Below are 16,607 nucleotides of genomic sequence, written 5' to 3' on the forward strand. Positions count from 1 at the left end.
AGCATGATTTATAATCCTTTGGGTATATACCCAGTAATGGGATGGCTGGATCAAATGGTATTTCTAGTTCTAGATCCTTGAGGAATTGCCACACTGTCTTCCACAATGGTTGAACTAATTTACAGTCCCACCAACAGTGTAAAAGTGTTCCTATTTCTCCATATCCACTCCAGCACCTGTTGTTTCCTGACTTTTTAATGATTGCCATTCTAACTGGTGTGAGATGGTATCTTATTTTGGTTTTGATTTGCATTTCTCTGATGGCCAGTGATGAGCATTTTTCGTGTGTCTGTTGGCTGCATAAATGTCTTCTTTTGAAAAGTGTCTGTTCATATCCTTCACCCACTTTTTGATGGGGTTATTTGATTTTTTGTTGTAAATTTGTTTAAGTTCTTTGTAGATTCTGGATATTAGGCCTTTGTCAGATAGATAGATTGCAAAAATTTTCTCCCATTCTGTAGGTTGCCTCTTCACTCTGATGGTAGTTTCTTTTGCTGTGCAGAAGCTCTTTAGTTTAATTAGATCCCATTTGTCTATTTTGGCTTTTGTTGCCATTGCTTTTGGTGTTTTAGTCATGAAGTCCTTGCCCATGCCTGTGTCCTGAATGGTATTGCCTAGGTTTTCTTCTAGGGTTTTTATGGTTTTAGGTCTAACATTTAAGTCTTTAATCCATCTTGAATTAATTTTTGTATAAGGTGTAAGGAAGGGATTGAGTTTCAGCTTTCTATATATGGCTAGCCAGTTTTCCCAGCACCATTTATTATATAGGAAATCCTTTCCCCATTTCTTGTTTTTGTCAGGTTTGTCAAAGATCAGATGGTTGTAGATATGCGGCATTATTTCTGAGGGCTCTATTCTGTTCCATTGGTCTATATCTCTGTTTTGGTACCAGTACCATGCTGTTTTGGTTACTGTAGCCGTGTAGTATAGTTTGAAGTCAGGTAGCGTGATGCCTCCAGCTTTGTTTTTTTTGCTTAGGATTGACTTGGCAATGTGGGCTCTTTTTTGGTTCCATATGAACTTTAAAGTAGTTTTTTCCAATTCTGTGAAGAAAGTCATTGGTAGCTTGATGGGGATGGCATTGAATCTATAAATTACCTTGGGCAGTATGGCCATTTTCATGATATTGATTCTTCCTATCTGTGAGCATGGAATATTCTTCCATTTGTTTGTGTCCTCTTTTCTTTCATTGAGCAGTCGTCTGTAGTTCTCCTTAAAGAGGTCCTTCGCATCCCTTGTAAGTTGTATTCCTAGGTATTTTATTCTCTTTGAAGCAATTGTGAATGGGAGTTCACTCATGATTTGGCTCTCTGTTTGTTATTGGTGAATAGGAATGCTTGTGATTTTTACACATTGATTTTGTATCCTGAGATTTTACTGAAGTTGCTTATCAGCTTAAGGAGATTTTGGGCTGAGACGATGGGGTTTTCTAAATATAAAATCATGGTAGACATGTTTTCTAGGAAGCCTTCCCTGAGCCTGTCAGAAGACCAAGTTAAGTCTCATTTGTGTGTGCTCCTATCATATCACTTAACATATTTTATTCTAATTACTTATATAACTACCTCTGGGTCCTGAGGACAGAGATCATCGCCATCATGTTCATTGATTTATCCCTAGAACATAGCACTGCCGTATATAAAATGTATTATTGTAGTCCTTCACTGACAAGTGATTGAATGTGCCCCTGAGAAGGGGTGTAAATTTGGTTGAAGAAGCACATACAGCCAGCCAGGGTAAATTTCAGAGAGGAATGCAATAATGGAGTCATCAGCATGCAACTTGCATGGCAGCTGGGAAGTGAATATTTTCATCATAAAGGAGAATCTTGGTGGCACACCACAGCATCAACTACACTAATCATAACCTCTAAATATCACATGATAGCATCCAGCTTCAAGCCTTCCTATTCCTTATCTTTACACAGTTTTCAGATTTAGGAGGTGCCAGCTTATAAAAGTCACAGGTTATTGTGTCTTAAAAATCACAAATTCTATCATAACAAAGAACATGAGCCTTATTTTTCTAGGAAATTTATGGCCACCTAGCCTTAGTTGTATCTCTCCTATTTGTTTTTTAATTCATTTAACTTATGGTTTGTGTATGTGTGTATGTGTTTTAATAATTTATGGAGATAAATTCACATAACATAAAATTAACCATTTAAGGTGAACATTTAGTGGCATTTAGTACATTTACAATATTGAGCAACTACCACCTCTGTCTAGTTCCAAAACATTTTCTTCACCCCAAAGTAAAATCCGTTGCCTGGTAGGCAGTTTGTCTCTATCTTTCTCCCTCTTTCCAGTTCCTAGCAACCACCAATCTGCCTCTAAATTCACCAATCTGGATTTATCATGTCTGTATGAATTTATGTATTCTGGAGATTTTATATAAATAGAATCATATGATATGTGACCTTTTATATCTGGCCTCTTTCACTTAGCATACTGTTTTGTATATTCATCCAAATTGTAGCATATATCAGTACTTCATTCTTTTTATAGCCGAATAATATTCCACTGTGTGTATGTGAGTGATCTATGATTTATAATGGGTCAATTTAAGATTTTTCAACTTTATGATGATGCAAAAATAATAATGCATTCAGTAGAAACTGTACTTTGCATACCTGTACAGCCATTCCGGTTTTCACTTTCAGTACAGTATTCAATAACTACATGAGATATTCAGTGTTTTGGTATAAGCTAGGCTTTCTGTTAGATGATTTTGCCCAACCAAGGCCAATGTAAGTGTTCTGAACACATTTAAGATAGGCTAGGTTAAGCTATGATGTTTGATTGGTTAAGTGTATTAAATACATTCTTGACTTATGATGCATTCAACTTACAATGAGTTTGTCAGGTTATAACCCCATTATGAGTTGAGGATCATCTGTACACTACAATTTGTCTATCCATTTATCCACTGATGGACATTTGAGCTGTTTCTGCTTTTTGGCTACTGTGAATAATCTTGCTATGGATATTGCTGTACAAGTACCTGTTTGAGTACCTGTTTTCACATATTTGGGTATACACCTAGAAGTGGAATTACAGGGTCATATGGCAATTTTATGTTCAGCTTTTTGAGAAACTGCCAAACTCTTTTCAACCATAAAATGGCTGAACCATTTTGTATTCCCACCAGCAATGTTTGAGGGTTTGTTTCTCCACATTCTTACTAATACTCACTTTTCTTTCTTTCTTTTGTTTTGTTTGTTTGTTTTTTGGTAAGCTAACACATCATCCTACTGGGTGTGAGGTGGTACATCGTTGTGGTTTTCACTTACATCTCTATAATGATTAATAAACTTGAGCAGCTTTTTGTGTGCTTGTTGGCTGTTTGTGTATTTTCTTTGGAGAAAAGCTTATTTGTCTTTTGCCCCCCCCCATCCCCACCCCACACTTTTTTGAGACAGAGTCTTGCTTTGTCACCCAGGTTGGAGTGCAGTGGTATGATCTCAGCCCACTGTAACCTCTGCCTCCTGGGTTCAACCCATTTTCCTGCCTCATCCTCCCAAGTACCTGGGATGACAGGCACCTGCCACTGTGCCCTGCCAATTTTTGTATTTTTAGTAGAGATGGAGTTTCCCCAGGTTGGCCAGGCTGGCCTCGAACTTCTAACCTCAAGCGATCCACCAGCCTTAGCCTCCCAAAGTTCTGGGATTACCAGTGTGAGCCACCGCACCTGGCCTTTTGGCTGTTTTTTAATTGAGTTGCTTGACTTCTTGTTGATGAGTTGTAAGAGTTCTTTATTTATTCTAGATGCTATACCCTTATCAGATATATGATTTAGAAATTTTTTTATAATGGAATTTTTTTGTTTATGGTATGAGGTAAAGGTCCAATTTCATTTTTTAACATATGGGTTTCCGGTTGTGCTGTCATCATTTACTAAAGATACTAGTCTTTCCCCATTGAATGATCCTGTCACCCTCATCAAAAATTGACAGAGACTTTTGATGGCTGTGTGTGGTCAAAAATTAACAGAATTTTGATGGCTCATGCTTGTAATCCTAACATTTTGAGAGGCCAAAGCGGGAGGATCACTTGAAGCCAGGAGTTTAAGATCAGCCTAGGCAACATAGTGAGACCTTGTCTCAACAACAACAACACAATTTTTTTAATTAGCAGGGCATGGTGGCATGCACCTATGGTCCTAGCTTCTCTTGAGGCTGAAGCAGGAGGATCAGTTAAGCCCAGGAGTTCAAGGCTGCATTGCGCTATGATCATGTCACTTCACCTCCATCCTCGTCAACAGAGCAAAACCCTGTCTCAAATAAATAAATGAGTAATAAAAAACAAAGACTTTTGAATGTCTAGTGTATGCCATCAAAGGTCTTTTACACTGGAGAAACAAAATGAAATAATTTCTAATATTATTCTAGTATATGTCCTGTAAGAAGTTCAGCATCCAATCAAAGAAACAGACTTGCTATTTAACTATTAGAATGCAGTGTGAAGAATGCTATGATAGACAAATATAGCATAGTTAGGCTTACAGAAGAAACACATCCAGATCAAGATAAATATATTCCACATACATAGGAGATCTTAGACACAGGCACATAAGCAAAAAGATAAATTAATGCAAAGTTGACATAGGTACAAAGTAGTCAATCATTCATTTCTCTTTTTAAAAGAAAAAAAAGAGAAATGAATGATTGAGTCTATCGGTGGGGTTTCAGAGAAGGTTTCACAGAGTGCATGGCTTCTGAACTTGTTTCCACAGAGTATGGGTGCCTGCAGAGTAGAGGGAGCATTCTGAAGAAGGAAGCAGTAGATCCAGAGGCTAGAAGTATGAAAGTGTGGCATGTTTTATCCGGCACATAATGTCATGCTTGGCACATAACAGATACCAAATAAAGGCTAACTTAATAAATGACAGAGTGATGATTAAGCAGGGCCAACTAATCAAGAGACTGAATGTGAATGTTTATGAAAGATATTCATTCAAATAAAAACAGAAAATTTTCGATCTGTTGTAGCTTAGTTCTGATGATTAATCTTGACAGATGTATAAATAGGACCTTAATATAATTCTGTTTCTGAATAGGTAATATAGATGAAATTCAAAAGATATAATGAAGAGTAATGTGTTTACTTCCCTGACCAATATTAAATGGCAACCTTTATAATGATTTTCATTCATTCCTCTGGGTACATTACTCAAATTTTGTCTTTAATTGTGATGTGCTTCTATGTGTATGTTGTAGGGAGTGGGGAGTAGGGAAGTTAAGTGTAGAGAATCATCAGATTTTAAAACTTGAAGATCTTCTGTTCCTAAAACCTTGATTTTTTTTTATTCCAAAGGAATATATCATGGTTTAATTAAGGCAGCAGAACCAATAGAGTATTACAGAGTAAGAGATTCATTTTAGGCATAAAATCTTACCCAGTTGTAGAAAAAGCTGAGAAGTAAAGGTCCAGAAGAGGGAGTTGAAGGATCAAAGTCACAACCAACCCTCCTGAAGCACTTGACCTGGTTAAAAACTTTGGAGCTTTCAAGAACCTGGGAAACATCCAGCAGCACATCCAACTGGTGGACTGAAACCACCAGAGAGCTGGTAGACATTAATGGGAGGCTGTGGCCTCTGCATCTGGGGTAAGGCCGGGAGGCTGGAGTTGCTGTTGTTCAGCAGGGTCAAGAGTCAGGAAGAAGAAGTGATCACAGAGACAGGAAAAGTGAGAACAAGCCAGAATCTGCCAGCACCTTTCCGTTGGTCTTTCACTGCATTTAAAACATGAAGACTTGCAAAGAATATTGGCTATTATTTCCCTCCATCTTCCAAATGTTGTTAAGGTTCCTCTTTTGCAAAACTCTAAACTCTGAATTATTCTTAGGAAGTTGTTATAAAACAAAAACTACAGTAAACTAAATTTGAAGTGGTTCTTTGGCTTGTCCAGTGTCACAAAAAATAGAGCTATGTGTAGAACCTTGGTTTCCTTCCTCTTACTAGTCAACTACTTTTCTTCTGCTCAAGGCTCAGACCTCGTAGGCTTGTGCTAAAGTCCATTGTTAGCTAATCACTTTCTTTTTCTTTTTCTCTTAGCAACCATTTTTGCTACATCTGGGTTTATTTTATAATCTGAGGAAATGTACTGATGTCTGCCATGTGCAGTTTGCACATTCAAGTGACTTGCTGCTTTATATGGATACTAGTGCTTTAGGGGGAGGTGGAAAGTTTATCTTATGATTACCTGAAAGTGCCACTAAGTCTTAATTCTCCAAGTTAATATTGATATAATTTTCTCATGTATAATATTTAAAGATATAATTCTAATAGACTTTGCAAAAGTACACTTAAAAGTAAATAATTTTGTTTTTATCATAATACTTTTATTTCTTCCTATCTCTGACTTGATTTTGTTAGGTAATTTATCTTTTAAACTTCATTGTCAGAGAAATAGTTACAGCATATTTGTTTGTTAAAATATTTTTATATACACATAATAAATTACATGTAATACTCTGTGGGCTTTTTTTTTTTTACACATAAAGAATTTTAAAAATTGTTGTTACTATGTTTGCTTAGCAAGCTGACTTTGAATCTGACATGACATATTCCTAAAGTTCATCAGTCTTATACTTCTCAGGATTGGTAACATTGAATATGGGGAACTATGGCTATGTGTAGGCATTAAAATTCCTAAACCATATATTTCTAGCTTTATTTCTGAGAGATTACGACTATTCTCTGTGTCCTTAGATCTCTTTTATTTTTATTTTTGAGACTATTCCCCAAATGTTCACACCGCACAGGACCCCCAGCATAGTTTGATTAGTGATTAATCAAACATGAGATTTTTTCCAGAATTGCATCTGGAATTGTAGATAGGAATATGGAAAGAAAGAAGTTTTCTTTGTTTTAAATTTTCAACCTGAAAAACATCACTTTTATCTTACTAATTTGTGAGGACGTCAAGCTAAGACCTAAGCAAAATTTGGGCACAGTGGCTCATGCTGGGTACAGTGGTCTCTCACTACTTTGGGAGGCCAAATCTAATTCTCATACTTTGTAGGTTAATGCCTAGATTGACCTAAACCTACTTGAATGATATGATTTTATAATTTCCTTAAACCTTACCATGCCTTTACATGAAAAATGTGAATTTTTCTTCCTGCCTAAAAAGTTCCTGGAAAGTGAGTGGGAAGGCAAAAGGATTCATGTTACAACAGGAGGCAGCAGTTGGTTTTTCATGCTTAGCAGCCAGCAGATATCTTCTTCCTTACATGTTGGCTGAGAGTGTCCTGTGGCAATATAAAAAGATGGTGTAGATATAACAGGACAGAGATCCTGTCTTGCCTGGTCTTACTCTTCTTTATATCTTAGTGTAGTTACTGACTGATATAGTAGGCACTAAAAAATAAGAAAATGTTTAAATTGTATATAATTATCATGGTAGCATACGATAAAATTTTAAAATCTTCTATATTTTCAATTACTTTACAGTCATCTTACAGCTAAGATGGATGGATACATAATGCCTTGATTCATTGAAACCCAACTGACCAAACCCCTAAATAGCCAGTTTCCCTCCTATGGTGTTTTCTTCTTCTTTTTTTTTTTTTTTTTGAGATGGAGTCTCACTCTGTCACTCAGGCTGGAGTGTAGTGGTGCAGTCTCAGCTCACTGCAGTCTCCGCCTCCTGGGTTCAAGCAATTCTCCTGCCTCTCAGCCTCCTGAGTAGCTGGAATTACAGGCATGTGCCGCCACGCCCAGCTAATTTTTGTATTTTTAGTAGAGACGGGGTTCCACCATGTTGGCCAGGCTGGTCTTGAACTCCTGACCTCAGGTGATCCACCAGCCTTGGCCTCCCAAAGTAGTGAGAGGCCACTGTGCCCAGCGTGAGCCACTGTGCCCAGCCATGGTGTTTTCTTTTTAAGAGAAGGGGCCAAACAGGATTATATCAAGAATGTATTTTAAAAGCATTTGTACAACATGTAACTTTTATACATTATCCTGTGTAATTCTGTGCACACTATAACTGGTACAACAGTACATACTATTGAAGTTTACTGGTTTATTTATGAATGACAGGGTCTCCCTGTGTCACTTATAGTTCACTGTGTCGTGATCATAGTTCACTGTAACCTCCAACTCCTGGGCTCTAACGATCCTCCTGCCTCATCCTCCCAAAGCACTGGATTATAGGTGTGAGCCACTGTACCCAGCCATATTATTGAAGCTTTAAAAATGAAATTTAAAAAATCTCCTGACCTTCTCTCCCTTAGTATATTCCTATCTAAATCCTCAACACAGTTTCTAATGTTCTCTTCTCTGAGAAACATTCAGCAATACCCCTAGTCGCTCCCTCTTCCATGAAGTATTTTTTTAAGCTTTTCCTTTGAAAAGTTCTAACAAGTAAAATTAGATGACCAGCAGTTCCAGGTTATAGATATAAACAACTGGAATCAGAGCTATTATCCATTGGACATCTCAGTAAAATTGAATTAAGTTAATATTTTAATTTAGTATGCTCATAAAACTGTCTTCTAGGTATTGTAATAAATAGACGTAGCACTTGTGATCTCCATTACAAATATATTAACCTTTGTTTTGTTCTTTTGTTTTGGCAGGAAAGTTTTTGTTGGTGTTTTTTTTTTTTTCAAGAATGAGAATATTTTATTTTAACATTATTTAATTTTGCCGAACTAAATTTATACTGATACTTTCTTTAAATGTACCTTAAAAATCATCATTTCAAGCTGTAGTTCTTGTAGCATTGTGCACAAGATGCTTTATATGTCTTTATAGATTAATTCTTTATGTATGTTCAGCACCTTGAGATAAAAGATTAGGTCCCCTATTGAGTATTTCCACACCACTCTGTACTTTCCTTATTATTACACTTATCATACGTTATGATTACTTTGTTTAGTTATCTTTCCTGCTAAACTGAATTCCATGAGAAACAGCATTATGTATCCATTTTTGCCATTGTTGTTTCAGCACCTAGCAAAGGACCTGGCACCATAGGGAGCCCTCAATCCATGTTTCTCAATTTCAGAGTAATAAATGCTATGAAAATAATATAACTGAGTAATATAATAAGAGTAATTGGGAAATTTCCTTAGATTGGAGCTCAGGGAAGGCCCCTTCTAATACCTGAATGACAAAAATGAGCTATCTGTTCAAATACACCTGGAGTGTTTCTGCTGAGAGTGTTTTAGGAAGAGCAAAGACACTCGAGTAGGAACAAGTTGAGCACGTTTAAGGGATCATGCCTGGCTGGGAGGAAAGAAGTAATAGCAGAGGAGTTTTAGGGAGAAAAGGGCTAAATAATGAATGATTTTGTAAGTCAGAGGGAGTTTGAATTTTATTTTAATTGCATTTGAAAGTCATTGGATAGTGCTCTTGTTGAAAAAAAAGCCTCTAAATGGATATATACCGATAACTATTATTATTATTATTATTATTATTTTTGAGACGGAGTCTTGCTCTGTCACCCAGGCTGGAGTGCAGTGGTGCAATCTCGTCTCACTGCAGCCTCTGCCTCCCGGGTTCAAGCGATTCTCTTGCCTCAGCCTCCGAAGTAGCTGGGACTACAGGCCCACGCCACCACGCCTGGCTAACTTTTGTATTTTTTGTAGAGATGGGGTTTTACCATGTTGGCCAGACTGATCTTGAACTCCAGGCCTCAGGCAATCCACCCACCTCAGCCTCCCAAAGTGCTAGTATTACAGGTATGAGTCACCATGCCTGGCCAACTATTTCATTTTTTAAGTTCCTATAGGATTTAAATTATTTATCTTTATGCCTCCCATTAATATAAACAGAAGAATATCTAGGAATAGGTTTATGTAACACATAGTTTTCCAGGTAGCAGATTGTTTATAATAAATGTTTGGGAATGTTACTGTTTTCATATTTAGGAATAACTACTGTAAGAGATGGTCTCAGGTGATTACCACAAGTTTTTTTTTTGTTTTTTTGTTTTTTTTTTTTTGAGATGGAGTCTTGCTGTATCGCCCAGGCTGGAGTGCAGTGGCGCAATTTTGGCTCACTGCAAGCTCTGTCTCCCGGGTTCACGCCATTCTCCTGCCTCAGCCTCCCGAGTAGCTGGGACTACAGGCGCCCGCCACCACGCCCGGCTAATTTTTTTGTTGTTGTTGTATTTTTAGTAGAGACGGGGTCTCACCATGTTAGCCAGGATGGTCTCGATCTCCTGACCTCGTGATCCGCCTGCCTCGGCCTCCCAAAGTGCTGGGATTACAGGTGTGAGCCACCACGCCTGGCCGATTACCACAAGTTTTAAGTATCTTCTGCTCTAGCATCTTCCATCTAAAGTTCAGCCATAATGACATACTAAAAAAATCTTTATGTTGCATAAGAATTGCTCTGTGCACCAGCCTGGGCAGCATGGCGAAACCCCGTCTCTACAAAAAATACAAAAATTAGCCGGGTGTGCAGTCCACACACTTATAGCCCTAACTACTTAGGAGGCTGAGGTACTGGGATGACTTGAGCCCAGGAGGCAGAGGTTGCAGTGAGCCAAGATCATGCCACTCCACTCTAGCCTGGGTGACAAAGACAGAGGGAGACCCTTTCTCATACACAAAAGGGAAAAAAAAAGAAAAAAGGATTGCTCTGTGCACACAGACCATGTAGCATTTCTTATTCTGACTTTTTTGGTGGAATATTTTGGGAACCTTCGTACCACTTTTCCTACTTCTGGTCTTTCATAATATGCAGTTTTTGAAGTGTGATTCTTAAACTCCTTTAGTATTTCCCACAAAGGCATACCAAAATGTATGACAGATGGGCAGAGGAACCTTAGTGTAAATATTCTGAGTCCAAGAAAGATGACCACAGCCTTTCTGACACATGTGTTTTCTTGAGTGCATGTGGCATACACCTGTGCCTTCTTGCTTAGTAACAATTTCAGAGAACTATACTTTTTTTTTGTTTACAATCTATACCTCCCAAAGCTTACTAGAACAGCTTTTGCCAACTCACATGATTATTTTTCTGTTATTTGCTTAGAACCTTAAAATAGTCAATGTTTTGTTATTTTCATCGAGGGTTTAATAAATTTCTATGGACATAATCCTCTATATTACTACATGATAGGTACAGATAATTATACCATTTCTTTGTTTATGTGGACAATATAGACATACATTAAACCATTGTTTTATTGGAGTACATCAGCGAATTATTGATTCTACAGCTCCTGTAACCCTATGTGCCTTCGAATGCTGTAATCTGTTTTCTCCAGCTGAATTTAATATCTTTTCATCATCATGGGTGATGAGCAGTTTCACCAAGATATGTCTGCTTGTGGATTTCCTTGTATTTGTCTGAACCAGGACACACTGTGCTTCCTGAGTCTATGAATTCTTATATTTCATCATTTCTGGGAAAATCCTCAGCTATTTTTTCTTTAGTATTTTCTCTTTTCCTTTCTTTCTGTTCTCTCATTTTGGAATTCTAGTTATATATGTTGGACTCATCTCTCCATGTCTCTTCGTTTTCCTTTTAAACTTTGCATTTTAAAATTTATTTTAGTACATTCTGGAATTTTCTCAAATCTATGTTCTAGTCTTAAGCTATATCTAAATGCTATTTATCCCACCTATTATGTCTTTAACTTTAGTAACTGTATTTTTTATTTTTGGAAATTCTCTTTGGTTGTTTTTCAAACCTGATTTGCCCTTTTTAATAGTGCCTTGCTTTTTTTCTTATGTTTTTTTAATTCTGTATGTTTTTAGTAATTTTGAGCAAAATTTTTATTGTAATTTAGTATCTATTAAAATTTTATTATCAAAAGTTCTTGATAATGCTTTTGAAAATGGGATCTAATTTTCCTCTTGCTAATAAGGATTTTTATGTATATATAAAATAGTCTGTATTAGAAGCTTATCTTCAATGATCTTTTTCCCTTGAGTATCCTTTTTGTCATTGAGGACATGTTTTCTAGAGAGGTTTTGCATCTGTTTCTGACAGATGCCCCAGGGTTATCAAAATTCTGGTGCTACTGCTGTATAAATAACAGAAGGGGTATTTGAGGACCACCCAGGTAATATAAGTTAGAGCCACTTAATACATGTAGGATATTTCTCATTATTTTTAATTTTCCAGGGAGATATTTGTTTTTTCAACAAGCTCTCTTGCCAAGACAGGCAAACTTTCTTATTCTTTCCTGTTTCTGATGGGTTGATGTTTTTCTGGCCCTTCAGGGGCCCCAGATCTAGGTAGGCAGCTCATTTAAAAATCCTTGCCTTATCTCAAATACCTGTTAAACTCTATTCCCTTGATTCATTAAGAGTGCTGACCCTCTCAATTTAATGACCCTAAGGTCAATAACAACCTCAGTTAATACTTTGTGTTTTAGTTCCTTCTTTTGAATTTTGAAACTTAGACTGTTATATGGTAAAATATTGACAGAATTTAATTCTTAATTGTAGTTATTCAGTGTTTCTTTTCTGTTTTTCTTTTGAATTTATTCCTGAAAATATTTGAATCTGTAAAGATTTTCAATGATTTTTAAAAATATTTACCATTACCTCAAATATTTACCAGAGATATCATAAAACTTAATACTATATACCATAAAAATAATAGTTTTATAAGACGACTGACTTATTTATATTTTGTTACTACTTCTAAGGTCAAAGGTCTTTCATATTTTGTGTTACTGATTTAATTTATCACATGATGGAGAGAAATGTATAATATGGACAAGTACCCTTTTTTTCATTGCCCTTGGTTGTTAGTGTTTGCTCTTATTTGGTTCCCTGCCAACTTTTCCATTTTAAGGTATTTTTAATACATCATATATTTTAGCACTCCCCTATGAGAGCACATCAGATGTTATATGTTTCTCACATTGGTCATTTTATGGAATTTGAGCTATTAGGCTATAATTATGACGTCTCTCAGGATCTCAACCCTTCCTCTATAGTCACAGATTTTAATACTTCTTCCTGTTACTCTCTACTCACCAGATCTCTTAATTCTTTAGAATTGACTTTCTTGAAATCCAATACTTATGTGTCATAGAACCAGATGATCCAATTTGCTTTTTTGGCAGACACCATATAGAGGTCTGCTCATTGCAAGTTTAACAAAATACCAGAGTATTCTCTGGACTACTCTGATAAAAACAAAAAATGGTGTAGAAAGACTTGAATTTTAACTAGGCTTTTTCATGAGATAATTTATGCCAATTCTCTGATTTGAACTTTATCATTTTATGATATAAGGGAATAATAAGGGCATATTTAAAAGGAATATTAAGTTAATAGCTTGAAGGGAAATTTGAGGTATGGCTTGCTAACGAAACATAAATGTATTATTAGTTGATAAAATGAAAACTAAGAATATACGCAGTGGACTTGAAGATCTATACCAGCACAAACTTTGCTTTCTGAATAATGTTTTCCAGTTTCATCTTTTACCATGTACTTCCTTTGAAATTAATAATTTTTTTTATTATACTTTAAGTTCTAGGGTAGATGTGCACAACGTGCAGGTTTGTTACATATGTATACATGTGCCATGTTGGTTTGCTGCACCCATTAACTCATCATTTACATTGGGTATATCTCCTAATGCTTTCCCTCCCCCAACCCCACAACAGGCCCTGCTGTGTGATGTTCCCCACCCTGTGTCCAAGTGTTCTCATTGTTCAATTCCCACCTATGAGTGAGAACATTCGGTGTTTGGTTTTTTGTTCTTGCAATAGTTTGCTGAGAATGATGGTTTCCAGCTTCATCCATGTCCCTACAAAGGACGTGAACTCATCATTTTTATGGCTGCATAGTATTCCATGGTGTATATGTGCCACATTTTCTTAATCTAGTCTATCATTGATGGACATTTGGGTTGGTTCCAAGTCTTTGCTATTGTGAATAGTGCCGCAGTAAACATACGTGTGCATGTGTCTTTATAGCAGCATGATTTATAATCCTTTGGGTATATACCCAGTAATGGGATGGCTGGGTCAAATGGTATTTCTAGTTCTAGATCCTTGAGGAATCGCCACACTGTCTTCCACAATGGTTGAACTAATTTACAGTCCCACCAACAGTGTAAAAGTGTTCCTATTTCTCCACATCCTCTCCAGCACCTGTTGTTTCCTGACTTTTTAATGATCACCATTCTAACTGGTGTGAGATGGTATCTCATTGTGGTTTTGTTTTGCATTTCTCTGATGACCAGTGATGATGAGCATTTTTTCACGTGTTTTTTGGCTGCATAAATGTCTTCTCTTGAGAAGTGTCTGTTCATATCTTTTGCCCACTTTTTGATGGGGTTGCTTTTTTCTTGTAAATTTGTTTGAGTTCTTTGTAGATTCTGCATATTAGCCCTTTTTCAGATGAGTAGCTTGCAAAAATTTTCTCCCATTCTGTAGGTTGCCTGTTCACTCTGATAGTAGTTTCTTTTGCAGTGCAGAAGCTCTTTAGTTTAATTAGATCCCATTTGTCAATTTTGGCTTTTGTTGCCATTGCTTTTGTTGTTTTAGACATGAAGTCCTTGCCCGTGCCTATGTCCTGAAAGGTATTGCCTAGGTTTTCTTCTAGGGTTTTTATGGTTTTAGGTCTAACATTTAAGTCTTTAATCCATCTTGAATTAATTTTTGTATAAGGTGTAAGGAAGGGATTGAGTTTCAGCTTTCTACATATGGCTAGCCAGTTTTCCCAGCACCATTTATTAAAAAGGGAATACTTTCCCCATTTCTTGTTTTTGTCAGGTTTGTCAAAGATCAGATGGTTGTAGATACACTGCATTATTTCTGAGGGCTCTGTTCTGTTCCATTGGTCTATATCTCTGTTTTGGTACCAGTACCATGCTGTTTTGGTTACTATAGCCTTGTAGTATAGTTTGAAGTCAGGTAGCATGATGCCTCCAGCTTTGTTTTTTTTGCTTAGGATTGTCTTGGCAATGAGGGCTCTTTTTTGGTTCCACATGAACTTTAAAGTAGTTTTTTCCAATTCTGTGAAGAAAGTCATTGGTAGCTTGATGGGGATGGCATTGAATCTATAAATTACCTTGGGCAGTATGGCCATTTTCATGATATTGATTCTTCCTATCCATGAGCATGGAATGTCCTTCCATTTGTTTATATCCTCTTTTCTTTCGTTGAGCAGTGGTTTGTAGTTCTCCTTGAAGAGGTCCTTCCCATCCCTTGTAAGTTGTATTCCTAGGTATTTTTTTCTCTTTGAAGCAATTGTGAATGGGAGTTCACTCATGATTTGGCTCTCTGTTTGTCTGTTATTAGTGTATAAGAATGCTTGTGATTTTTGCACCTTGATTTTGTATCCTGAGACTTTGCTGAAGTTGCTTATCAGCTTAAGGAAATTTTGGGCTGAGACGATGGGGTTTTCTAAATATACAATCATGTCGTCTGCAAACAGGGACAATATGACTTCCTCTTTTCCTAATTGAATATCCTTTATTTCTTTCTCCTGCCTGATTGCCCTGGCCAGAACTTCCAACACTATGTTGAATAGGAGTGGTGAGAGAGGGCATTCCCTGTCTTGTGCCAGTTTTCAAAGGGAATGCTTCCAGTTTTTGCCCATTCAGTATGATATTGGCTTGGGTTTGTCATAAATAGCCCTTATTATTTTGAGAAATGTCCCGTCAATACCTAATTTATTGAGAGTTTTTAGCATGAAGGGTTGTTGAATTTTGTCAAAGGCCTTTTCTGCATCTATTGAGATAATCATGTGGTCTTTGTCTTTGGTTCTGTTTATATGCTGGATTGTGAAATTATTAATAATTTTAAATTTCAGATAAAAATATTCTGCTAAATAACTGATGAAAGCTGCGAATACATAAAGAAGAACTAAAATAGAGGCCAAAAGCTGTTTTGGTGTCAACTTGCCCTCCAGGTCCAATTCTGGAACCTTCGTTCTCATTGTGTAGCCTTAGCCCAGTACTTGAACTTCATTTCCTTACAGATAATAATGGGGCTATTAACAGTCCCTACTTTACATACAGGATTGTTTTCAGGAAGCATTTAATATCTCACACAAAAACCTTAACAGCTGGACATGGTGGCTCAACACTTGTAATCCCAGCACTTTGAGAGTCCTAGGCAGGAGAATTGCTTGAGCCTAGGAGTTCAAGACCAGCCTGGGCAACGTGAGGAGACTCTGTCTCTAGAAAAAATAAAAATAAATTAGCCAGGCATGGTGACACATTCCTGTGGTCCCAGCTACTCAGGAGGCCAAGGTGGGAGGATTACTTGCGCCCAGGAGATTGAGGCTACAGTGAGCCATGATTGCACCACTGCACTCCAGCCTAGGTGACAGAGCAAGACCTTGTCTTAAAAAAAAATGAATTAACATTATTCTTAGACCTTAAAAAGAAAAGAATTCAAAGACTAAAAGGATATGCTTATGACCCTAATGAGGTCAGCAGGACAGCAGTTATCAAATAGAAGGTCAGATATTAAAAATAGGAAATTAAAAATTATTCCAAAAAATAGTAAGATTATTGGTGGTAACAAAAGTGATATGAAACTATCTGCAAGAACAAAAAGGAGTAAAAATTTAAAAATTAATTTGTTAAAAAGTCCTGGGATGATACTAATATGAAATTGCTTAATTACACCTTAATTTCTCAAGATGTTTTCATCTTTTGTAAATCTTAT

General features: G+C 36.7%; 1 protein-coding gene across 18 annotated transcripts in view; it reads left to right on the forward strand.

Moving 5' to 3' along the window:
• Positions 1-16,607, forward strand: part of VPS13B (vacuolar protein sorting 13 homolog B) — an 861,798-nt gene that overhangs the window by 547,216 nt on the left and 297,975 nt on the right. The window lies entirely within an intron of this gene.

This window comes from Pan troglodytes, chromosome 7 (assembly GCF_028858775.2).
Source record: "Pan troglodytes isolate AG18354 chromosome 7, NHGRI_mPanTro3-v2.0_pri, whole genome shotgun sequence".
In the NCBI taxonomy this organism is placed as follows: domain Eukaryota; kingdom Metazoa; phylum Chordata; class Mammalia; order Primates; family Hominidae; genus Pan; species Pan troglodytes.